At 37.1% G+C, this 26,926-nt stretch overlaps 1 long non-coding RNA gene across 1 annotated transcript in view; it reads left to right on the plus strand.

Moving 5' to 3' along the window:
* Positions 1–26,926, plus strand: part of LOC118353357 (uncharacterized) — a 100,745-nt gene that overhangs the window by 61,129 nt on the left and 12,690 nt on the right. The window contains exon 2 of the long non-coding RNA XR_004812157.2: positions 23,323–23,407. This is a non-coding gene — a long non-coding RNA (uncharacterized LOC118353357). The remainder of the gene's footprint in view (positions 1–23,322; positions 23,408–26,926) is intronic.

Below are 26,926 nucleotides of genomic sequence, written 5' to 3' on the forward strand. Positions count from 1 at the left end.
CCTATATATCTACCATATAATTCAATTAAGGAAATTTCAAGTTATGTGCCAAACTGTAGGAACGTCTCTTGGTTGAAACAAACCCCTTGTTTATGGTCTTCTAATCAACTGTATTTATTGTGTGTGTGCTGTACATAAGGCACCATACCAGGCATTTTGGATAGCAAGAAACTAAATATCTGAACAGAAATATTTATTGAGGAAACAAGTCACAAGTAGATAGAAAATCAATTTTTAAATAGCAGATGGTTGCCAAAAACTCTTTATAGGTGATATGGAGGTTCATATCAAGGAGAGAACATTCCACACTGTAATGCTGAGGAAATATTTCATTAAGGAAGTGGTATCTGATCTGTCCCCTTTGAAGAAATTTTTTTACCTGTGTTGTATTTAGTTGTATATTTGTGGTTAATAAAAAAACAGTCCAGAATAATAGTTTTGGTTGTTGCTCCCTATGTCTGTCAGATGATCACAAAAGTGAATAGAAACATAAAACATAAACATAAAAGATAATACAGAGGTACATTTGCAGGATAGCTAGAATTTAAAAAGGTAAATGTGATGGGAGGACAAAGTTGTTTATTGACAACGCATATCAATGATTTCACATCTTGGTTTCATTCATTCAGTTTAAGCTCAAGTATTTTCAACAGAACAGTCACCACAATAAAAAGAAACAGCTGGATGCAAATTATTGCCTCATATCTTCTAGGTCAATATCAACAAAGGGACCATGATTGCAACACTTTAAAATTGTTGAGAATAGCTAGTATGGTCCCTTCTAACATGATGTGAATAATAAGGAAGAATTTCAGGGATTGGACTGTATTTCTGTATTTTTTTTTCCTGTATTTTGTAACATTTGGTAAACATAAGGCGCCTTCATTTTCTGTTCACCATATGCACCATCTTTTCTATTAGCACAAAATTCCAGTGTCCCTTAAGTAATCCAGATTCAGTGACAGAACATGACTAAGATTCTGTTACTATTAAATAAATGAACACAATTCTATTTAATCTCATACAATTTTGGTAGAAGATTTCTCCTTCTTGAAACCTTTTTGATAGTATAAAAGTATTGTTTAGAATCCAAATATTTGTTATAAACCGGTTTCATGATAGAACAATAGCTTTCACTTGGCCTATTAATTATTTGAAACATTTATTAGGATTAAAAAGATTAGCTCCCCACTTACTTAATCTGCTCTTTAAGTACTGGGTTTCAGTAGCTTTGTTTGTCCTACTATTTTAGACAAGGCAGAAAAAAGCAAAATCGACAGATAACAAGCACTCAACTTTATACACTTGGGGAAAATTAAACCGATGACAATTATCCATAAAGCATATATTCAGCCCGGTGCTAATTACTCTTTTGAGTATAAAGAAGTGAGCCTTGGTTCAGACCCTCAAAGTGCTTCCCATCTTGCTAGGGAAAGAAAACTCCTACAAGTGACCTACTTAGGCAATAATATCTAACTTGAGGGATTCAGAGTGATAAAAGCATTAGAGATGCATAAATGGGAATCAGACCCAGGGGAATGTGTAGGAGAAAGTATGATGTGATGTAGTCTTTGAGATAGATTCCATTCTGGACAGGTTTGAGGGCAACAAACATGGGAAAAAGGCCATTCTGTTCATGGCCAGTGAGAAACGATCACTTGATCAAACAAAGAAACAGAAGGCAGGATTAAAAACAGGGCAGCCCAGGTGGCTCAGGGGTTTAGCACCACCTTCAGCCCAGGGCCTGATCCTGGAGACCCAGGATCGAGTCCCATGTCGGGCTCCCTGCATGGGGCCTGCTTCTCTCTCTGCCTGTGTCTCTGCCTCTCTCTCTCTCTCTCTGTGTGTCTCTCATGAATAATAAATAAATCTTAAAAATAAAATAAAAAATAAAATTAAAAAAATAAAAACAAACCAATAAACCTTCCTGACTAAAGTGGTAGATATCCTTGGGGAGGGAAGAGCGGACACAAGTGAATCTGTAACTAAAACGTGACCAAGTAAAGGTGTGCTTTGAAGCTTAGACAGAAGAATCTATAGTGATAAGATGGATGCTTTACTCCAGTACAATCCTGATTAACACTGGAGAAACCCCAGCTGGACAAGGTCTTTCACAACTAGTATAAAATGATGTGGCTTTTTTTTTTTCAATTATTCTATAGAAGTTGGTGAGGAGATAACATCATTTCATTGTAAGTGATGCTTCCAAGTGATATTTCATTTTAAATTTGCTTGTTTAATCCATAATGTGTTTTGAACTTTCAGGTGATTGCTAATGATTGTTTTCTAGTCCAATTTGAAAAGAAATTAGGAGTCAAGAGCCATTCAACCATTTGAAATCTGACAGCTTGCTTTGTGCTTTATTTTTAAGGAAGGCTTGTGCTTGGGGCTCTAATTTGTTATGTATATTTATTACAGTCAGATATGGCAGCTGTTAAGCAGAATAAACAAGAACACAGACCTTAGAGGCAGAGTAAGATTGAATTGAATCCCAATTCAACCTCTTACCAATATGCGACCTTCAAGGAGTTGTTTTAGGTATCCGTGCTTCAGTTTCCTCATATACAAAATGGGAAGAGGATGGTGAGGATAATGATGATAATAATAATAATAATATCTATTTCATGGAATTAAATATATACCTATCTATCCATTTATCTATATCTCTATTATCTATCATCATCTAGCTAGCTAGCTTTTAGAATAGTACTTGAGCAGAAGAAGCTATCAATAGGTATTAACTATGATTATTTTATAGCAAACGTGTCCCCAATATTATACTGTGATTAAACGTATAAGCATTTTATCGTATCTACAAAGAACACTCTAAAATCTAGATATTGGATTAAAAGGTTTGAGAACCACAGAGCCAAAAATAGGAAGCAATTATAGTTTTTGTTCAAAAAGTGACATGATGAACATAATTTTTCAGGAAGAGTAGTTATCTTTCTTCTCTTTTTAATGTATTTTCACTGCCCACATTTAACCAGAACAATCTTATCTGTCCCCATGGCATTATTGATAGTATTTCTTATATGCTGACATTCAAATGCTTATCTCCAAACCTGACTTTTTCTTCTAATTCCTAACATGTCTATTCAATGACCTACTGGAAATCTATTACTCCTTCAGGGTACTCAGGGGCAGTGTTTCAAACTTAGCTGTTGTCCAAATCTATCATATTGGTAGACTCCAATGCACTGGTTCTCAGAATGTAATCCCCTATCAGCTGCAGCAGCAGCATCGCCAGAGAACATGTTAGAAATACAAATTCTTGGGACACATGGGTGGCACAGTGGTTGAGCATCTGCCTTTGGCTTATGTCGTGATCCTGGGGTCCTAGGATTGAGTCTCAAATGGGGCTCCCCACAGGGAGTCTGCTTCTCCCTCTGCCTATGTCTCTGCCTCTCTGTGTGTCTCTCATGAATAAATAAATAAAATCTTAAGAAAAAAAAAAAAGAAAAATCAAATTCTTGGGCACTATACCAAACCCTTTGATTCAGAAATTTGGGGGTGGATGGGTGGAGTGAAGGGCAACCATTTGTGTTTTAATGAACCCAGGTTGATGAAATTTTGGAATATAGTTGAGGTACGGAACCTACGACCGAGAAGGAATTCTTGAGATGCCTTTGGTGCAAAATGGTGCTTTTATTAAAGCATGGGGACAGGACCCATGGGTAGGAAAAGCTGCTGCCCCAGACTTGTGAGGGGTGGCTTATTATATACCTGGGAGTTGGGTGAGATAGGGAAAAGGGAGATTTTAAGAGGATTTTCAAATGCTAAAGAGGACCTACAAGATACTAGAGGCCTTGCAGTGGTCAAGTTAAAGATTGTTTTTCCCTCTAACAAAGCATTAACATTAAGACAACTGGAAGCTTCCTAAGGAATGCCACACATTGCTGTGGCGGTGGCGGTCGGGGCGGGGGGAGGGGGGGGAATCCGTGGGATATCAGCTGTGCTTTGTCCTCAGCTAGCTCTGTTCTCCCATTAAGGTGAGCTGATGCTTGTTAGGCTTTGAGAACTATTGGTCTAAAACTAAGCTTTATACTTTATTCTAGACCTAGTTTATGACTCACTCACTCTTCAGAAAAAAGACTCAGTTTTCAAGTAGGAAAGATGATTCTGGTGATCTAAAAGGAGAATGAGTGGAGGGGACAAGACGACTACTAGAGATGTACCTGGTGACTAATGAGATAATACCCATCAGAACTTCACCTGGGGGAGGACAGTGGATTTGCCTTATGACTAAAGCCAGAACATTCTAGGTTCCATTCTCTCAAGTCTGACTAGAGACTTATTAGCTCCTTCTTTCTAACTATGCACTCTTTTTAAAAAATATTTTATTTATTTATTCATTGGAGACACACAGAGAGAGGCAGAGATATCGGCAGGAGAAGGAACAGGCTCCCCGCAGGGAGCCTTCTCTGGGACTCCATCCCCGGGCCCCAGGATCACGACCCAAGCTGAAGGCAGACACTCAACCACTGAGCCACCCAGGTGCTCCACTAAATATGCACTCTTAATAAGCTTCAATATCTTAGTAGAATTTTTGAAAATTCAACTTAAATAGTTATGATCATAAATCCTTTAAAAAGGGTTGAGAAAGGTGTCTTAGTGGCCAAAGTTAAACTAATTTATCTAGATTTTCTAAATCATGAAACTTTGTGTCCATTAAGAACAACCTTTAATCTCTATAAATTGTCTGGGCTGGATAGTTAGGGAGATCATTTATACAACTAAGGAAATTGTATCCATGGTATTTTCCCAAAATTTTCTTAGTGTATCTGGAAATTGCTTTATATTAAAATAAGTGTGAAAATTAGATCATAAGGTGAAAACTTTTTTTAAAAAATGGTTTATTTAGTTATTTATTTGAGAGAGAGAGAGAAAGAGAGAGAGAGAAAGCAGGAATGGGGGAAGGACAGAGGGAAAGAGTAAAGCAGATGCCCATGGAGCAGGGAACCCAATATGGGGCTCCATCCCAGCACCCTAGGATCATGACCTGAGCTGAAGGCAAATGTTTAATTGACTGAGCCACCCAGGTGCCTCATAAAGTGAAAACTTTTAAAATATTTTATTTTTAACATTTCTAACTTAAAGAAAATAATATCACGGGCATTATCAAGGTTCTTGTTTTGTCTATTGATTCTTTTAAATGCCATTCTTAGCAAGCCATGCACCAAATGGTTTTCTCTTTGGAACAAAACTATAAGAACCCAAAGCCTCTCTTTCTCTCTCTTTCTCTTTGTTGTTTTAAAGGAGGCTCTTAGTAGTGAGGTGGAATATTTTTCAAAAAGATAATACAGGGTTCAGATAATTGTAATTTAAAATAAATTATGCTTTATCTTCCAATAATCAGAGGAAAGAGAGATAAGAAAAAGTAGATTTCAGGTCAGTCTGGAATTTAGCATAATTAAATTTATCCTAGCACATTTAGGAAGCTTGTGGGGGAAATTACATAACTTTTCCTCTTTCTTTCTTTATTAATTTTTAATTTATTAAGTCTTCACTATGACCCATACATTTGCATGGTATTGGCTATAAAAAATGAATTAGACACTGTTCCTGCTTTCAAGGAATGCATTATCTAGAGAACTAAGATTGTAAAATTTCATAGTGCGTTTAAACAAAAGGTTAAATGATGGCAAAGAAAATTGATGTTCTCTAATGTGAAACAATATGTAATCTTCATTCAAAAATATAACCAGGGGGCAGCCCCGGTGGCGCAGCGGTTTAGCGCCGCCTGCAGCCCGGGGCGTGATCTGGAGACCCTGGATCGAGTCCCACGTCGGGCTCCCTGCATGGGGCCTGCTTCTCCCTCTGCCTGTGTCTCTGCCTCTCTCTCTCTCTCTCTCTGCATCTCTATGAATAAATAAATAAAATCCTTAAAAAAAAACTTAAAAAAAAAATATAACCAGGGACACCTGGGTAGCTCAGCGGTTGAGCATCTGACTTTGGCTCAGGGTGTGATCCTGGAGACCTGAGATCGAGTCCCACATCGGGCTCCCTGCATGGAGCCTGCTTCTCCCTCTGCCTTTCTCTCTCTGTGTCTCTCACGAATAAATAAATAAAATCTTTAAATATATATACATATATAATCAGATAACTAAGGTCAATAGAGATTTTATGAAAACCAATAGCAAGAAAATAAGTAATTATAAAGATAAATGGTACAGATGATAAATAGTACAAATGACAGAAAAAAGAGAAGAGAAATATAAAGGGGTTGTTTTTTCCATTTTACTTTAATTATGAATACAATTTTCTGACAAAAAGTAATTCAGAAAACAAAAGCATTGAAGTAATATTGTTAAATAAAAATAAAAATTAAAATTAAAAGAAGGGTGGAAGAACATAGGAAGATAAAGGAATGAAAAATTAAGAAAACTGATAAGATTTCAAAGATGAATTTAATTAATAGGCCCAACATCTGCTTAATAAAAATTCCAAAAAAAAAAAAAAAAAGAGAGAGAAGGAAAGGGAGAGAGGATTAGAGAGAGAAGGAGGGAGAGAATGAAAGAAAGAAATGATCTAAAAACAAAAGGTTGTAATATCACAATATCCTCAATCTTCAGATTAAGTGCTAGGCTGAATAAATTTCTAAAAATAGCAAAACCGGACACATTATGTTAAAATCGCAGAGTAGTTTAGGTAATAAGATGATTCTCAGAGTCTGCATGCTGAATTTTCAGAAATGCAAAGATTTAGAAAGTTTAACTCCCATGAACCATAGTTGTAAAAATTGTATAAGAATAAACTAATAATACAAGAGAATACACAAAAAGAACATGGAGTTGAAGAGAAGGGGAGCTAACTGGGGTGTGCAAAAGAATTACTGGGAGGTAACTATGCAGCAGACAAAGAAAACATCAGGTCCAAGTTCCAACATGAGTATCTGTTCATCTGAGAAAAAAAAATCATTTCAAAATGAAAATACTGTCCATTTAGCTGCATGGTATAATTAAGACGTTGGGATATCTCATTTATGTAGTAGAGGTGACATATATCTCTTCTCAACAAAAACAGGACAAAAAAAAAAAAGACAGTAAAAAACTATAGGAAGAACCAATAAGCTAATTATAATTTAAATATGAAACAAACAAACATTCGTGTGGTTTAGAGGAATTCAAGCTTGGTGAAAAAATTCACATATGGTGAGGGAAAAGAGGTTTCATTTATTCTTGTTCTTATTTTCATTTCACTTTGAGTGGCACAGATTTAAAGGCGTAGAATTCATTTTACCTACAATCATATTAGTTGATTTTATAGCAAGCAATATTTTGCAATCAAAATATTCTAAGTGCTGTTTATTGGTTTTCCTTTTTTTATGATTTCCACTTCTCTACTGAAATTCTTTCTTGTCTTTTAATTCTTTGAACATATTAAGCATAATTATTTTAAAGTTTGTGTCTGATAACTATTTCTGAATCCCTGTCATATTCTTTCTCCTCTTCCTCCTCCTCCTTTGCCTTCAATCAATTGTTGCCTCTTTTACTTCTGGTTATTTTTTATTTATATGCGAGGCATTGTTTATGAGAAATTGCAGAGTTAATTTGAGGCCTAGGGTAATGTTTTATTTTTCTAGAGACGATTCGGTGTCCACTTCTGAAAGATTGAGATGTTTCCAGAGCCTGCCTTAAGTTTCATCCTATTTCTGGTTCACTGCTTTCCCTAGAGTATCGCCCTTCAGAGTCTTAACTTGAAGTCTCAGTAGTTTACCAGGGTCCATCCAACTTGAACATTCTGGTTCAAGTCATAATTCTTCATTTTACAAACCGGCGATTCAGAATATACTGCCTAAAGTTGAAACTGAAAGTTGGAACTGAAAATAGAGGTTTTACACATATTAAAGTTATAGATAGTAGACAAACCAAAAAAACATCAACAATGTATCTGAAAAATTTGGGACCATTAGGGAAATAGGGGAAAGTATAAGAGCCAAATCTGCCTCTTTCATAATAATGGTCAAAAACTAATGCAGAACAGTGAGAAATCAACCTTACTTGGAAATGTGGCAATAAACAACAGATCTAAGGCATGGTTATCTTTGGGGACGGGGCCCAGGGATCCCAGGAACAGGTGGAGGACTTTTTCTTTTACTTAGACCCACTCTAAAATGTTTAATGTAAAAAAAAAAAAAAAAAAAAAAAAAAAAAAAACAAAACACACACACACACACACACACAAACAAAAACTAATTCTGGGAAAATCAGTAAAATTTTCTTTCTTTTTTTTTTTTAACAACAAAGCTTCTTTCTTTTTTTTAAAGATTTATTTATTTATTCATGAGAGACACACAGAGAGAGGCAGAGACATAGGCAGAGGGAGACGCAGGCTCCATGCAAGGAGACCAACGTGGGACTGGACCCTGATGTGGGACTCGATCCCGAGACCAGGATCACACCCTGGGCAGATGCTCAACCGCTGAGCCACCCAGGAATCCCTCAGTAAAAGTTTCATAGAGGTAGAACACTTTTCATTTTAATGGATAATTTCCTTTCCCCCTCTTAGTCATAGAAAATGGGTGGTAGTTTGGAAAGAGACATGGACATGTACCATACCCTATTTTACAAATGACAGAACATTCTGTCTGTAGATTGGACGATACAAATGAAGGAGGAGAGTAGTAGGAAATGAGGCAAATATGTGATTTAGGGGCCAGAACATAAATGGTCTTAGAAGCTCTGAAAATTTTTCTCCAAAGTTTTCATTTAAAAGTCTGGGAGGTAGGGATGCCTGGGCGGCTCAGGGGTTGAATGTCTGCCTTTGGCCCAGGGTGTGATCCTGGGATCCGAAATCGAGTACCACATTGGGCTCCTTGCGGGGAGGGGAGCCTGCTTCTCTCCCTGCCTATGTCTCTTTCTGTGTCTCTCATGAATAAATAAATAAAATCTTAAAAAAAAAAAAAGTCTGGGAGGTAGTTGTCAATTTCCTGAAACAGAGAACACTAAAGGCAAAGCAATCTGAAGTAAGGACACAGTGAAGAGCAAGTAATCCTTCAGATATTTCATAAGAATTGCTTTAAAGTTTATAAAGAAGCTTCTTAGCTATTGTATGTGGTAGAGGAACTCAATTTGTTGATTGCTTTGGCAAAATAGCACCTCTAGAAGATTCAGTAAGATGACTGAATTTAAGAGCCTCTATTTCTGCCACGCTCTCCAAAGAGAAAAAAGCTTTTAAATTGTCCTGGGTCTCAATGTGTTTTTGAAACATTTCCTTCATTCACTTTCAGCCCAAATAATCACTCTTGGTATTCTCGGAAGAGTATACAAGTCATTTTAACTTTGCATAAATAAAGATCCATACCATAGTAGCAAAAAAATAATATTCATCTTGATCCTAGTAAACTCTGGGCAGATCTGATGGATCCTTCAGATTATAAATAACTTCAGATATTCTCTATTCTCAGGAAGGGAAACTAGTGAAGGACTTATGTATTTAAAAGCCCTCTTTTAGGGATCCCTGGGTGGCTCAGTGGTTTAGCGCCTGCCTTTGGCCCAGGGCGTGATCCTGGAGTCCCGGGATCGAGTCCCGCGTCAGGCTCCCTGCATGGAGCCTGCCTCTCCCTCCTCCTGTGTCTCTGCCTCTCTCTCTCTGTCTATGTCTATCATAAATAAATAAATAAATAATTTAAAAAAAAAAAAATAAAAAATAAAAGCCCTCTTTTAGAATAGGATATTAATTTACCAAAATAGTTTCATGTGTACAAAACTTTTTGATTTATTAAGAGTTTGTGAAATGCAGAGGGGAAGTTTGCAAATTGTTGGAGATACTAGCAATGTGTGTAAATCTCATGTTTTGAAAGGGTGAGAGGCAGGGGTGTGTATGAGTCCTCTTCTTGATTTGCAATGACAGTGGATGTGTGGTCCTACGTTCTCATGTAATTAACCGAGAGTTCAAAGGCTTATAAACAAAGATCCCAAGAATCCAAAGTAAGGCAAAGCGAGGACACAGATGCTAGGCTAGTTGCACAACAACTGTTGATACCACACTCTTATGAAAGGGTGGATGCCTTTTAGTAGCTGGGCTAGCTGCCTCCCAAATTCATTCAGGACAATAAAGGGAGACGATTGGGGACATCTCTGGACAGATACCCATCTATTATCACATCTCTTAAGTGAACCAAAATCTGTGAGTATGTCTTGTCTCATATATCTTAATTTTTGTTATGGGTTGAATTATGCCCATCCCCCTTAAAAAATAAAGATATGTTAAAATCTCAACCTCTAGTACTTCAGAACCTGATCTTGTTTGGAAACAGAGTTTTTGCAGATGTTATTAGTTACAATGAGATCACACTGGAGTATATTGGGTCCTACTTAGTATGACTGGTGTTCTTATGAGGAGACAGGACACAGAGAAAAAGCCGTGAAAAGACAAACACAGAGATTGGAGTGATGCAGCTGCAAGCCAAGGAATGCCTGGTGCTACCAAATGCTGGAAGAAGTCAAATAGCATGACTCAGTTGTCACCTTGATTTTAGACTTCCTGCCACCAGAACTGTGAGACCATAGGTTTATGTTGTTTTAAGCCATCAGGTTGTTGTACTTTTTAGAACACCCGTAGGAAACTAATACACCACTCTAGATCCCTAAATGCAGATACACTGGAATATAAAAATTAATCTCTCAATTAAATGCAGTAATCTCATCATAATGACTATTTTGGTCTCAATATCTGTCAAGTATTTTTAGTAAAAATATATTTTTTGGTAAATATCTTCCTTAAGGGCCACATAATCTTCTGCCTTGTGGACTCAGTCATTTATTTTATTATTTCTCTGTGAGGTATTCAACTTATTTCATTTTTATCCCTTTCCCTTTCTCTTCTAGATAGAGTTATCATAAACATCTTGCTATGGAGGTATTTGTCTACTTGTTTGACAATTATTTTAGGACATATATGTAGAAATAGAGTTACTGGATCAAAGGGCATTAACTTTTTGATATTCTTAATATATGTCATCAAACTGCTTCCCATAAATGTTGTAGCAATTTATTAGTTTCACCTGATATTAAAAAATCAGCGCTGTATCCCAGGACTCAGAATTTTCGCTAAAAATATTTTCTGCTAATTGGACTAGTAAGGAATCTGTTGCTTTAAATTTCATTATCTTGAATACTGGAATAGAACTCTCCTCTCCTAATAATTATTAACTCTTAGTACTTCTATGACACTTTTTACTTTTGTTCTTTAGTCTTTTTTTTAAATAGGGCCTTTGTGTGAAATCTATTTCTTCCTCAGTATGTGGAATATATTAACATTTTTTAGTGTTCTCATTTGTAACATGAAGGTAAGAATAAGCATTCTCTAGAGTTGCGGTAAAAATGAGATATACAGAATATACCAAGCACCAGGCACCCAATAGAGTCTTAAAAATGAGGATTATTTACTATAATTTCATATGAAGGTAAAATGAAATGACCTGCATATACTGTCACTTGTTCTCTCAGACTTAGTAGCATGGTTACTTTGACTTTGCCAATAAATTTATTCCCCTTTGTGTAGTGACTTTAGTAATTTTCTATTTCAGTCTATAGTCTTTATTAAGGTTGAACCAAGGTGGAGGAATAAGCTGGTCTGAAGACTCACTGTGGGGAAAAGCACAGAAACATGAAATGCATGTATGAAGTAAGGTCTGCACTTGGACCACCTGACTTTGTGTGTTGGTAAGGTGTCTTTGGACAAGTAAATTAACCTATCTATGCCTCAGTTTCCTCTTCTGAAATATGGAGATTAATAATGTAAACTATCTCAGATTATTATGGAGGTTTAATAGCTCTATTAGTTATGGATTGCTGCACACCACCTTACCCCATATTCAGCTGCTTAAAACAATACTAAACACTTACTATCCCATACAGTTTCTGGGTCAGGAATTCAGGGGTGATTTAGCTGGGTGCTTCCAGTTTAAGGTCTCCCAGGAAGTTGTGGTCCACATGTCCTCTGGGGTGGTGGTCATGTAAGCTTGACTAGGGCTGGAGGATCTGATTCCAGAATGATCATTCATGTGGCTGGCAAGTCATTGCTAGACCCTGGCAGGAAGTCTAGGTTCCTCACCACGTGAATCTCCTTCCAAGTCTGCTTGAGTGTCCTAATAACATGGTCTCCAAATGATCCAAAAAAAAAAAAAATGCAAGGAGAAAGTTGTAATGCCATTTGGCCAAATTGTTAAGGTCTCACACTGCCATTTCTGCCAGTCTCTAATGTAACCTACAGTCAAGGGAAGGAAAATCAGTCCCTGCCTTTGGAAAAGAAAAGTAACAAAGAATTTGCGGACTTATTTTAAAACAATCACATGTCTTAATGTATGTCCTACACGTAACTGGGACATCAAAGAAGAAGAACACAAAAGCTACTAGCCAATGTATCATCACAATCATCATTATTGTCCATAGCACTGTCATTAAGGAACTGCAAATTGTTTTATGGTGGTGCCTTTTGAGTTCAGGTGAGGTGTGGTAGAAATTGAGTCTGTAAGACACACAGGAGATAGATTTAAAAATGGGTTTAGTATGTCATAATACAGCACTTGCATTTTTCCAATAAGTCCTTGGTTTTCAAACTGGGCTACCCCCAGGGCACACTAGGTAGGCACAAGGGACAAGTGCTATTTAAAGTAATAGGATAAACACATATCATACCTACTTTAGATATGCTACTAAAGTGCTACTTTATTGGAAGAAACAAAAAAAGTAACACACAAAAAAGAAATGTGCCATCGAGCCATGAAAAAACATGAAGGTAACTTAAATGCATGTTACTAAGTGAAAAAGCCAATGTCAAAAGGCTCCATACTGTATGATTCCATCTAGATGACATCCTGGAAAAGGCAAAACTATGGAGACAGTAAAAAGGTCAGTGGTTGCCAGGGGTTAGGAAGGAGGAAGGGAGGGAGGAATAAGCAGAGCACAGAGGATGTTTAGGGCAGTGAAACTATTCTGTATGATACTATAATGGTGGGTATAGGTTATGACATATTTGTCAAAGCCTATAGAATGAGGGTTCGCCAAGAGTGACCCTTCATGTAGCCTATGGACTGTGGGTGATAACGATGTGTCAGTGCAGGTCCATGAATGCTAAGAAGTGTTACACTCTGGTGGGGAATATTGATAATGGGGGAGATCTCGGGGCAGTATATGGTGAATTTCTTTACTTTCTGTTCAATTTTGCTATGAATCTAAAATAGCTCTAAAAATAAAGTGTACTTGGGAAAAAAGTAGATGTGTTGGAAAATAGATTGTAAAGTTGCTATTTTAAAAATGGAACATTAGGCAAGTGGAATATTGGCCTTCTGATAGGCTTCTTTACGCCCCCTGATCCTGAGTAAATAATTTACTTATCTTTCCATTTGGGGTAACTTAAGGGAGAAATTAAGGGACTCTGTTAGCTAATGAGGAATCACTGAAGGATCTTAGGCAAGGTAAGAATTTGACATTTTCTAAAGGTACTTCAGTCAAGAATACTGAAAAAATTTTTAATAAAAGAAAGGTAGTGAGGTGCCTGGGTGGCTCAGTCAGTAAAGCATCTGCCTTTGGCTCAGGTCGTGATCCCAGAGTCCTGGGATCAAGCCCCATGTCTGACTCTCTGCTCAATGGGGAGTCTGCTTCTCCCTTTCCATCTACCTGTTGGTCTACCTGCTTGTGCTGTGTTCTTTCTGTCAAATAAATAAATAATATTAAAAAAAAGAAAAGTGGTAAATGTTTCCATTAATCCAACAGATATTATAGGTGTTCCAAAAAAAATGGTGTTACAAAGCCTTAATAATTAAACATTGAAAAAACTAGGACAAGAATAACAAAACGATCCATTTACAAAAGTAACTTTTCCAGAAATAGCTGCTGGTTTATGCCTAAAAATCTAATATGTAACTAAGAAGGCATTACCAATGAGTGGGGCAAGAAGTGGATTCAGTGCATGTTGGGGAAAAATGGACACTCTGGGAAAAAATTTAAGTCCTAGCCTCATTTTGCATTATATGCTAAAATAAATTCCAGATAGGTGGGATAAACGTAAAAGTGGAATCATAAAAGACTTGAAGGAAATGAGATGCATATTTACTTGCTGTATGGATGGAAAGGGATTTCTAAATATGAAAGCATTAGGACTCACTAGGGAAAAATAAATGAATGGATGTATCTAAGCAAGTATTAAACCTTTGTATAATACAATAAAAATTTTAAAACAAACCCCAAATACTAATGGGTAGCATTCATTGTGTGCCAGCTATGTGCTAAATACCATTCTTGGAGCTTCATCTTAATTACTTATCATTAATCCTCACAAAACAACACCTAGGGCCTAGTATTATTACCTGCACTTAACAAGTGAGGAAAGTCAGAATACAAGAAATGGTATCAATAGTTTACAATTCTGGATGCACATTGGATTATATAGAGGGCTTTACAAAACCCCATGGGTAGACCCCATTCAAGGACAGTTTAATTAGAATCCCTGAGAGTAGCAAATGGGCATCCAGTGCTTTGTCCAGTTACACAACAGAGACAGAGCCAAGGTGTTTCTGCTTCTTAAACATCTGGACTTTTTTTTACACTACATAGAAGGATTCTTTAAAATATAAACAGCTGCCTAGTTCTCAAAGATTGTAAAATCTAAATGAAGGCTTAACTTAAGGCAGAAAAAATTTTAGATATGAGGATATATTTGTTGATCCATCTGCAACATGGACTTTCTAACTATGTTTTGGGGTACTGGTAAAACAAAAACAAAACAAAAGAAAAACAATAACCATATGGCTGGAATGGATGATCCTCTGAAAACTCCTTCAAAGCTGTGTGCTATAGGAAATGTGCTACAGGAAAGAACGGAAGGTATAGAAAATGACTAGGGGAATGATAGCATTTTGATGGTCTAATAATTTTGAAACAATTGGCAATGCATGCCCAACAGGTAAGATGTCCATGTGAATCTACCTTCTTTGGTGTATTATTGCCATTGTACCTTCTCCTTCAAGCAATACATAACAACATGCATGAGCCACGTCACTGCACCACTTTTAAGAGCACAGATTTTGAAAACAAATCACCTCATTTAGTCCCCAAATATACTCTCCATAGCTCTGCAATTTTACATTTGTCAACTTAACTTCTCCATGACTCAGTTTCCCCAACTGTAAAATAGGAATAATAATAGTATCATCTTAATGCTACAAAAAATTAAGCTGACATACTAGATTAAGATTTAAAAAAAAAAAAAAAAAAAGATTTTTTACAGGTTTTCCGGGTAGGAATGCAGGATCAACTTGGATTGGCAAGCTCAGGGTTTCTCTAAATGAGGGCTGCAGTCATCTGATGGCTTGATTAGGAGTAGAGGATCCATTTCCAAGGTGGCTTGCTCACATGAATGACAATATGGTGCTTACTCTTGGTGGAAATCTTTGTTTTCTGTCCCCAAAGGCCTCCCTACTGGACTGCTTGGGAGTCATGTGGCATGCCATCTGACTTCCTCCAAAATAAAGATACCCAAGATACCAGGGTGCAACTTGTAATGCATTTTTTAACTTAGCTTTGATCATACACTATCACTTCTGCAGTATTTCATTGGTCACACATATGAGCCCTGATTCAATGTGGGAGAAGACAACACCCTTGTACCAGGAAGCAAGGATCATTTGGGGCCATTATTATGGTATAGCTACTTTAAGTAACTAGTTTATAGGCTTTTTGCTGCTATAAGTAACTAGTTTATAGGCTTTATATATTATCTGTTTATATATATATATATATATATATATATATATATATATATATATCCTTAGAATAGAGCTTAGACCAATAACTTAGAACACACTTAGACCAGGGCTTATATAATATATTATATGTGTGTATATATACACTTCACATTTAGAACAAAGCTTAGACCATAGTAAATATATAACTAAATCAGAAATCTGAGGGTGAGTCTAGGCTTTAGTAATAGTAGGTTAAAAATCACCTCAGCTGATTCTAATATGCAGCCAGCTTTGAGTATCAAAACTGTATCCCCATACTTAGCTTCATTATGATCATCAACCCTGAAGCCCTAGAGGAGAGGTTTTTTACCTTGGCTGCCCAATCTGGAGAGCTTTAACAAATCTAAATACCTGGACTACATAGTGGTCCAATTATGTCAGAATCTCTGGGGCACGGGACTCAGGCATCAATATTTTTTTGAAGCTTCCTAGTCAAGTTAGATACCCACTGTTTCAATTATTTAACTTAGATGATTATATTCCAATTTCCCTATTTACTCTATGAGCTGAACTCTAACTCAGCATTTAAATCCTGGAGACCTAATTTCACTTGTTGAAAACAAAGGGAAGACCTTTGACTCACCCTAATGTGCTGGGAATGCTGAAGATGGGTGGGAATGTGCAGCATGGCGCCAGTTGCTCTCTGACTGTGCTGTGTCTGGAGGATTTGAGCCTCCAGCATGTCAGCCAGGCTCCTTTGGCCAGAAATTGCCTTCATGCAAGAGTAGAAACCTCCTAGGCATGTGATTGCCGGGCCAGGAAAATGTCACCCATTGCCAGAGAAAAACCAGCCTTCCACGAAATTAGAGTGAATGGCACATGAAACCAATTTAGCCAAAGTGGTTGGAGAGGCATCAGAAGCATTGTGAGATGGCCACTCTGGAAACAATGCCTAAAAGATGCACCTGGTAATGTTTATAGGCGCTGTTCAGGCAGAGAACATGCTCCAATTCAAGAACACAGAGCTGCCTATTTGCTGCTCTATGAGTCTGCTTTTGTAAATGAGCATTAACATGGCATAGAAAACAGTCAATTACAATTTGAGGCAGATAAGCAAGAAAGAGCAAATGGCAGCTGTAGTTGAGCCAGAAGAATACTAGGTGAATGGCAATTTCCAGTGAATGATACCCTCAAACTAGACACAGAAAGCTTGCGTTCTGGAAAAATCAACTCTTTTTGCAAATATTTGGGATTGAGGGAAGCTCTTAACAAACTGTGCTCATAGCTTTCTCCCCACATTTAAACCTATGTTTGTTTTAAGTAAAGCTTAATCCATGTGTTTCTGATTCCTTTATACATAACTCATCAGAGTCTTTATTCTGAAAAGAAAAAAAAAACTTTTTAATGTCCAAGATGCCTTTGCTTTTTAGCCTTTTAAAGCATTTTTCCCTCTTTGAAAAGGGGTTCAAATAGCATGTCTGCCAAGTTTAGAACCCACTCAACTTTTGTGAATGCAGAATTTTGCTACTGTTCAGGATTTGAATTTCTCCACATTTGCCAAAAATGTGACTTCCTGTTTGTTTTTAATATTCAAATCCCCTTTTTAAAATTGAGTTTGAGACTCTTAATGAACTGAATATAGTAGATTTGTCCATCTATAGATTATTTATCTCCCCCTACTGTGGAGCTTATTGATGCATTTATATTACAATCTTTCTGAGCCTTGGGGACAATTTTTGTTTGTGTTGCCTATTAATATAAGAAAAACACGTTGAACTTTTGATAGCACCTTTTATCAGGAATCTCAAAGCTGGCTTGCAAACATGGACACAGAGCTATGACAACTTTGGCCAAATACCCCATGATGGATGAACTCCTGATTTGAAGGAATAAGAAAATGAGAAGTAAGAATATAAAAGAAGAGTGTACGGATGGAAAGGAAGGCAAATGGGCCTTTTGGACCCCAATAACTATTTTATCATACATCACCTAAGAAAACTAGTTAGGTGTTCTTATTTTTAAATTTTTGAGAAATCACTGGATATTTACCCAAGGAAAATAAAAACACTAATTTGTGGGCAGCCCCGGTGGCGCAGCGGTTTAGCGCTGCTTGCAGCCCGAGGTATGGTCCCGGAGATACGAGATCGAGTCCCAAGTCGGGATCCCTGCGTGGAGCCTGCCTCTCCCTCTGCCTGTGTCTCTGCCCCCCACCCCGGCCTTTGTCTCTATGAATAAATAAATAAAAAATCTTAAAGAAAAACAAACCCCCCACTAATTTGTAAAGGTATATGCACATTTATGTTTATTATAGTATTATTTACAATAGCCAAGATACGAACGAAACCCACGTCCATCAGTAGATGAATGAAAAAAGAATATGTGGCATGTATGTGTGTATATAACATAAATAATATTCCATTATGTATATATGTGTATATATATATAAAATGAAATATTACTCAGCCATAAAGAGAATGAAATCTTGCCATTTATGATAATATGAGTGGAACTAGAAGGTATTATGCCAAGTGAAATAAGTCAGAGAAGGACAAATAACGTATTATTTCACTTATATGTGGAATCTAAGAAATAAATGAACAAATACAAAAGCCAGATTCTTAAATACAGGGAGCAAACTGGCGATTGCCATGGTGAAGGCGAGTGGGTAAAATGAAACAGGTAAAAGGGATTAAGAGATACAAATTTCCTGTTACAAAATAAGTCACTGAATGAAAAGTACAGCATAGGGAATATAATCAATAATATTGTAATAACTGTGTGGTGGCAGAGAGTGACTACGCTAGTGGTGAGCATTGAGTAATACATAGAAATGTGGAATCACTAGGGGATCCCCAGGTGGCTCAGCGGTTTAGCACCTGCCTTTGGCCCAAGGCACGATCCTGAAGTCCCGGGATCGAGTTCCACATCGGGCTCCCGGCATGGAGCCTGCTTCTCCCTCCTCCTGTGTCTCTGCCTTTCTCTCTCTCTCTGTCTATCATAAATAAATAAATCTTAAAAAAAAAAAAAAGAAATGTGGAATCACTATGTTGTACACCTGAAAGTAATATAACATTGTATGTCAATTATACTTCAATAAGAAAGAAAGAAGAAAGAAAGAAAGAAAGAAAGAAAGAAAGAAAGAAAGAAAGAAAGAAAGAAAGAAAGGTATCGGTTTCATAACCTCTGTTTCTTAGAATGAGAGGTAAAGAGAAGTGACCATGTTAATCAGACTCAGCCAAAGTTGGGTTGAAATACTGCAAATCACCTAATAAAAACTAAATAAATGTTAGTTATCTATTCAGATATATTTAGATCTGTGCAATGCTGTATGATCTGTTATTTATAATATCTTTCTTTTTCTTTATTAAACTTTTAGTTATACATGCTTGGTTCAGGCAATCAGAAAGAGGGAGGAAATAAAGCTCAAGAAAGTTGTAATCATGGGATCCCTGGGTGGCTCAGCGGTTGGCATCTGCCTTCGGCTCAGGGTGTGTCCTGGTCCCAGGATGGAGTCCCGCATTGAGCTCCCCGTGGGGAGCCTGCTTTCCCTCTGTCTATGTCTCTGCCTCTGTCTCTCTCATGAATAAATAAAACCTTAAAAAAAAAGAAAGTTGTAATCAACTATTGTCAAGAAACTGGGATAAATATTATTTTTATAGATGCTGTAAACTGATATCTAATTTAACCCCCAGATGAGTAATTTGGATCAACACCATCTTTTTTATTGATTGTTATTTGGTAATGTGGGACATTTGTACAGGAAATGAAAGTCATAGTTCTTGCCCTTGAAGAACTTACAATTAGAAGAGTTTATAAAATTTCATTATCAAATATAAACCACAGAAATAAAGGATTAATTCACAGCAATGACAGATGTACTAAGCAACTTAGTATTTGGGGAGGTGAAGAGGATAGAATGTCAGCAGACAGACTTGAGTGACCAAATTAGGGAGACTCACAGGACTTTGAATGTCAGGACACCACAGGAAGTAGTAAGCATGATTTTCCACACAATAAAAATTTATTTTTGGAAAAAAAAATATAATTGAAATCATTCCATTTTATACAAATAGTTTCAAGTTTGATATTTAAAAAGAACACAAAATGGAATATTGCAATGGAGAGGGATATACCTTAGTAATTACTATTGGCAGCTTGAGTTTATTTTCTGTAACAAGGTTCACATCTATTATATCTTTTTAATATTACCAATTGGATCAAAGCATTTGTTATTATAGTAATCAATTTTTAAAGTGAATGTTATGAAGACCATTTTTCAAGATGGTTATATATTTGATATAATATATAAGCACATTTCCTTATTGTATTTATTATACTTTGTGCAGACATTTTATCTCAGTGCTGGGCTCTTAATTGACAATGAGTAATGTAAACTGAAGTTTCCTCTTGAAGATTATACAATAATTTTGTTATTAATCAGGAAGAAAAAGCAGACATTTTTAAGGGAAGATTTCAATTTGTTTTCTTTGAGTGGCTGGCCTTAATTCAGTCTGTCTCTCATGACTCCCACCTTTTATTTATTTATTATTTATTTATTTATTTATTTATTTATTTAACAAAGTAGAGCTATCATTATTTCCCAGAAAAAGAAATATGGGATGAGTCAAGGGTGAGTGCTTGAAAAGGACAGTTGGACTCCATAGTTATAGTAACCGTTCCTTGGTTTCTGGGAAAGAAGTGGAGTCGTAAGCATGAGGAATCTGTCCCCCCACCTAAAAAAATATTGTACTGGGGGAGTCTGTCTGATGTAACTATTTTGGAACTCTGGAATCTTTTGAAGGCATGCAACTTTCAACTTTCAGGGGAAGACTTAGATGGTAAATTGTGGTTAATTTTGATCAATTTCAGCCCTTAGCACAGTAGCCTCTACCCCTCCCCTATCTCCAGCTCCATGTTTGGCAGTTGTCCATGTGTTCCAGGGGCAGGTAATATGCAGCTTGTAGGAGCCAGGGTGGGCATACTGATCAGAGTTCTCCAGAAAAACAGAACCAATAGGACATTATAATCAAAGTTTCAAAAGATAGAGAAATTTGACAATAGAAAAGTCAATAGACAATAGACAATAGGAAAGTGAATCACCACCTATAAGTGATCCTTTGTAAGTTGGTCAGCAGATTTCCCAACAGAAATTTTGGAGGCCAGAAGAATGAGCAGATATATTCAAAGTGCTGAAAGGAAAAACAAACAAATAAACCCTGTAAACCAAGAATCCTGTATCTGGCAAAACAGTCCTTCAAAAATGAGGGAGAATTAAAACATTTCCAGGTCACTAATATCTGAGGTAGTTTCTTACCACTAGACCAGCCCTGGAAGGAATGCTTGAGGGAACCCTGCAAGTTACAGTGAAAGAAACTCAGAGCTACATGAAGAAATAAAGAAACTCAGAGCTATATAAAGAAATATAAGACTGAAAGTCAATATACCAGCAGTTCTAAAAGCTCGTAACATTGCAGCACTAATTTATAACTCCCAGTTTTTATTTCTACATGATTTAAGAGACTAATACATTTTTAAAATCATTATCTGGAAGTTCATATTATTGTCACTTTGGTTTGTAACTATACTTTTTGTCTTCTATGTAATTTAAGAGATTAATGCATTTAAAAGAATTTACGTTTTGGGCTATACAACGTGTAAAGATGTAATTTTGTGGCATTGGCAATTTAAAGAGGGGGCAGAGCTGTAATGGAGCAGAGTTTTTGTGGTTTATTGAAATTAAACCGGCATAAATTCAAACCAGAGCGTAAGTAACTTTGGATTGCCCATAGTAACCACAAAGAAAATCAGTATAATATATACACAAAGGGAAATAAGGAGGGAATTTGAATGTTTCGCTATTAAAAAAAAAAATCGAATGAACACAGAAGACAGTAATGCAGGACAAGAGAGGTGAAAAAAGCTATAAGATGTGGAAAACAAATAGCAAAATAACAGAAATAAGCCTGTTCTTATCAGTAATTACTTTAAATGTAAGTGAATTAAACTCCCTAAACAAAAGACAGAGATTGGCTGAATGGATAAATAGATCAGTTACAAAAAGACAAATACTGTATGATTCCACTTATGTAAGGTAATTAATCAATCATAGAGACAGAGAGTAGAATGGTGATTGCCAGAAGTTGGGGAGAGGAGACTGAATAAGGAGTTATTGTTTAATGAGTATTGAATTTCAGTTTTACAGGATAAGAAGAGTTCTGGAGATGGTTGGTGGTAATGGTGGTACAAAATTAAGAATGATTTTAATACCACTGGACTGTATACTTAGCAATGGTTAAGGTGGTAAATTTTATGCTATGTATATTTTGCCATAATAAAAAATGGAATAAAAAAGAATAATTATTTCTTTTTTTAAAAGATTATCTATTTATTTATTCATGAGAGACAGAGAGGCAGAGACATAGGCAGAGGGTGAAGCAGGCTCCATGCAGGGAGCCGGACATGAGACTCGATCCTGGGTCTCCAGGATCACTCCCTGGGCTGAAGGCAGTGCTAAAGTGCTGAGCCACCAGGGCTGCCCAGAATAATTGGTTTTAAATAATTGGTTATCATTTAAATTCTTTTTTTTTAAAGATTTTATTTATTTATTCATGAGAGACACAGAGAGAGAGAGCCAGAGACCTAGGCAGAGAGAGAAGCAGGCTCCATGCAGGGAGCTCGATGTGGGACTCGATCCTGGGACTCCAGGATCACACCCTGGGCGGAAGGCAGACCTCAACTGCTGAGCCACCCAGGTGTCCTGGTTGCCATTTTAATTCTGCATTTCTGGGCAAGACCAGAGAAGTAGATGCATTTGGTTTAAAACACTGAGTAGTGTCAAATGTCATCTGAGAGTTGCTTGGTTTCTCTCAGCCTCCTATTACCTACCATCACTCCTTGGTGTCAGCCACATATTAGATGAGAGGCATTATGTAATCTTATATGACCAGCAGTACATTAGGACCTGCTTGTTGGAGTGGGGCACCATGTTCTTATATCCAGAGCCTTGGATGTAGAGGGATTTCAGCATGTACTTCCAAAAAAAAAAAAAAAAAAGAAAGAAAGAAAAAATCATCAGGAAAAGAAAAATAATGCATCGAATTACAGGTTTGGTTTACATCCATTCAAGTAATCAACAAATACTTATTCAACATATACCAGGTGCCAAGTACTATCCCAGATGCTAAGGGACCTTTGGTGGCAAAGTTTCATTCCCAAGGGAATGAAATTATTTACTTAGTGTTTCCTTAATCAGGTAGGTATTGGAGAAATAATGCACCACATCAAAATCCTAACAATAATTTTGGCTAAGTCTAGAATATTTCAATTGCTCTATTTCCTTGTAGAAATGACACATAAAATCATCATATAATAGGAGACATGTTGCAAAGCACTCTCATGAATTATAAGTTAAAGTGAAAGCCATGTTTTAAACCAGGCCAGTAGTATTTTGAGTTTATAGTGGTCCCAAAGCAAGACTCAATTTCTAGCTTTACCGAGTGAATTTATGTGGATCATTTAAAACCACCGAGCCTTCACTTGAAGTAAAATGCTGCTAATTCCCACCCTTCTGTGGCAGGCAGTGTTGACTTAACATTCTCATTCTCTTTTACCCTTGCTTGCCTCTTGTATAGTCTTTCAAAGCTAAATACGAATTTTCCAGCAAGTCTTGCAACTAGAGATGGCTGTGTCATGAAGCAAGCTGATGTAAGTAGAGATGTAAGTATCCAATAAGACACGAGTAGATGCATGTTGAGGTAAGGTGGAAAATTCTGGAAAACATTAACTTTCCAGATAGAATGGCACAGACTCAGCTGGGGCCACTTCTCATCCTCATTTTCTCCTCTCTTCCTTGAATGAAGTTGTGATAGCTAAAGTGTCACAATCACGCTATAGTGATGAGGTGACCAGCAGAGGACAAAATCCAATGTGCTAAAGATAGCTGAATGAAAAAGAGAATCTGAATCCTGGAAGATATTACTGAGGCACTGAGCTGACTTCAGCGAGAGCTAACCTGATTTCCTGTTCTTTTTTTTTTTTTTTTTAAGATTTTATTTATTTATTTATTTATTTATTTATTTATTTATTTATTTTATTTTATTTTATTTTTATTTTTTTTAATTTATTTTTTATTGGTGTTCAATTTGCCAACATACAGAATAACATCCAGGGCTCATCCCGTCAAGTGCCCACCTCAGTGTCCGACACCCAGTCACCCCCACCCCCTCCCACCTCCCCTTCCACCACCCCTAGTTCGTTTCCCAGAGTTAGGAGTCTTTCATGTTCTGTCTCCCTTTCTGATATTTCCCACTCATTTTTTCTCCTTTCCCCTTTCTGTAAGGAAGACACCATGCACCCTCAATGTATTTAAGCCTGCGTTAGTCAGAGATTCTTTTTCTTGCGGCCAAATGCATTGCTATGTGGTGACTCTTTCCACCTAAGCTTACTATCAGGATTTCACACAGACATGACATCAATTGTTTATTTTACATTATTGATTTCATATTCTCATTTTGTATATGAAGAAACTGGGGCTCAGAAGGACAAATAACAGAGCAACCTTAACCTGGGTCCTCAAGCTGCACTTCTCCTTTTTCTCCTTTCTCTCCCCCACCCCCACCCCTACTTCCTTCCTTCTTCTTCTTCTCCTCCTTCTCCTTCTTCTTCTCCTTCTTCTCCTCCTTCTCCTTCACCTACTTTTCTCCTTCTCCTCCTCCTTCTCCTTCTCCTTCTTCTTTGGCACTAGCCTTTATTGTGACTGGAACCACATAAACAAAATACTCTCAAGATAGAGGAAGAGCCTTGTTAACACAAATCCACTCCCCATCCCCAAACAAATTTTTTTTAAATATTTTATTTATTTATTATTTATTTATTTATTATAGTCACAGACAGAGAGAGAGAGAGAGGCAGAGACACAGGCAGAGGGAGAAGCAGGCTCCATGCACCGGGAGCCGGACGTGGGACTCGATCCCCGGTCTCCAGGATCACGCCCTGGGCCAAAGGCAGGCGCCAAACCGCTGCGCCACCCAGGGATCCCCCAAACAAATTTTATTCTATTACTTTTGCTTTGCGTTTAGATAGCTGAACTAGTGTACTTGTAGAACAAGATGGAGAGTGAAGACAGCTCACCATTTCATGGATCAGAAACCTAACATACTTACCTGATTATTAATATTTTGAAGAGTTTGAAAATTCTTATTATTCCAATACATTGCTCAGGTTCTTCATCTCAGATAAAACTGGTATTTATATATAAAAGGCTTGGGTTGTTATGCTGACCTATTTAGTCTGTGAACTAACCAATGAATCATCTCTAACCGCATGTCTTATGATCATGCTATGCCGCACATCCTTTTGAAGCATGCAGAGTAAGTGAAAGCATTTTGTAAATGGTGATGCTCTTATAATATCTCTAAACATTGGTCTAGTCCTTTAACATGTTCAGTGCATTTTCAAAAATTTCAACAAGTTTGATTCTCAGAACAACCCTGCAAAGGAGATAGTATTAATATCCCTGGGTTACATCATTAATGTCAATATTTTTCTTCACTGCTCAGCTCAGCAATTCTCCTATCACACTGAACAGTTCCCACATACTGTCCTTTTTCCCTCAGTGGGTTCAAGCTCTTTCTTTGCCTTGTGTTCCTGCCTTGGTCTATCTCTACACATCCCTTGTAAAATTCTATTTCAATTCAGCAGGTTATGTAACCACAACATCAGTGCAGACATCGGCGTGGCTGAGGCCAACGAGCTCTGGAAATCTCACTAAAGAGGGTGTCCACATTGCCAAATTCACTTATTAAAAAAGAAATGCTTATAGTATTAGGCACGAAATGTGATTAGAGCCAGTTCTGGCCTGAGGTGACTTTTATATAAAGGTGATGCCTCCAATTTTGGAGGAACTGCAGCCCACTTTTTTTTCTTTTTTCCTACCAAGCCTGTGTGTGCACAGGAACCTCTTTGCCTCATTCAAGCTAACCTGGTAAAATCTGCCCCTTGCACACAGACCACTTCCCCAACCAAGTTGGTGACTGTAAAGTGATACGAAATGAAAAAGCAAACACCAGTTTGTTGAAATGCATTCTATGAATAAAACATGGCAATCCAGGGTCAATAGGGAGCTAAGAAGTTACTCTACCTAATATCTCCCCTATGAAGTCTTGCTGCTCCAGGCATGGCCTCTGGACCAGCATCATCACGCTACCTTGGAGCTTGTTAAAAATGCAAAATCTCAGATTCTACCTCAGTCCTACTGAATGAAGATCTAAATGTTAACAAATGTGTAGGCATGCTGAAGTTTCGGAAGAGTCCTGTGAAGAGCCACCTATCATAGAGATGCCTACATTACGGGTGACCAAGAGCCAGGTTTTGCCAGATCATGCATTTTTGTCATCTTTCTCTTTCTCTTTCTCTTTTAGTATTTTTTAAGTTAGTTTTAGAGGTAGAATTTAGTGATTCATCAGCTGCATATAACTCCCAGTACTTATTCCATCTAGTTCTCTTCTTAAGGTCCATCACCCACTTATTCCTTCTCTACACCCATCTATCCTCAGCAACCCTCAGTTTGTTCCCTAGAGTTCATTTCTTATGATTTATATCCCTTTCAATTTTCATCTTATTTTATTTTTCCTTCCCTTCCCCTATGTTCATCTGTTTTGTTTCTTAAATTCCACACATTGCCATCTCTTTTGGATCTTGCTTGTGGTGCCTGAAGAATTTCAGTAAACGAAAATGCACATTCCTTTCCCCACTTTATTACTCAAAACTGTAAGTTGGTCTACTGATATGGCTCGATAGTGAGTACATTTGGATGCATCCACTTAGAGCACCAGTGGATATTTCACTATTGTTTGTTGTCTCTGGTTAGATTTGGACTAAAATTTGTAACTGAATTTCTGAGATCTTATTGATCCTCAAGTTCCATTCCAACTTGTAAAGTTTGCTGAATAAAATATGTGAAAGCACATGGTGCCTATAATAGAGTGGTATGCAAAAACAAATGATATCATATTTTTGCCTCATGAATATTATTATTGTTTGTATCTTGGTGGATCCACATTTAGAGGATGTTGATGGGGATGCAGAGAAAATATGGACTGTGACAAATTTGTTTAATAATTCTTTTAACAGTTATGTACAAATTTTCTCCTAGGTTCCTGCATTGTCCTAGTGATAAGCATAAAAAGATGAATGAGTCATAGTCTCTCTGCTGAAGTTGCAGATGGTCATGTGGAT

Source organism: Canis lupus, chromosome 35, assembly GCF_003254725.2.
Source record: "Canis lupus dingo isolate Sandy chromosome 35, ASM325472v2, whole genome shotgun sequence".
In the NCBI taxonomy this organism is placed as follows: Eukaryota; Metazoa; Chordata; class Mammalia; order Carnivora; family Canidae; genus Canis; species Canis lupus.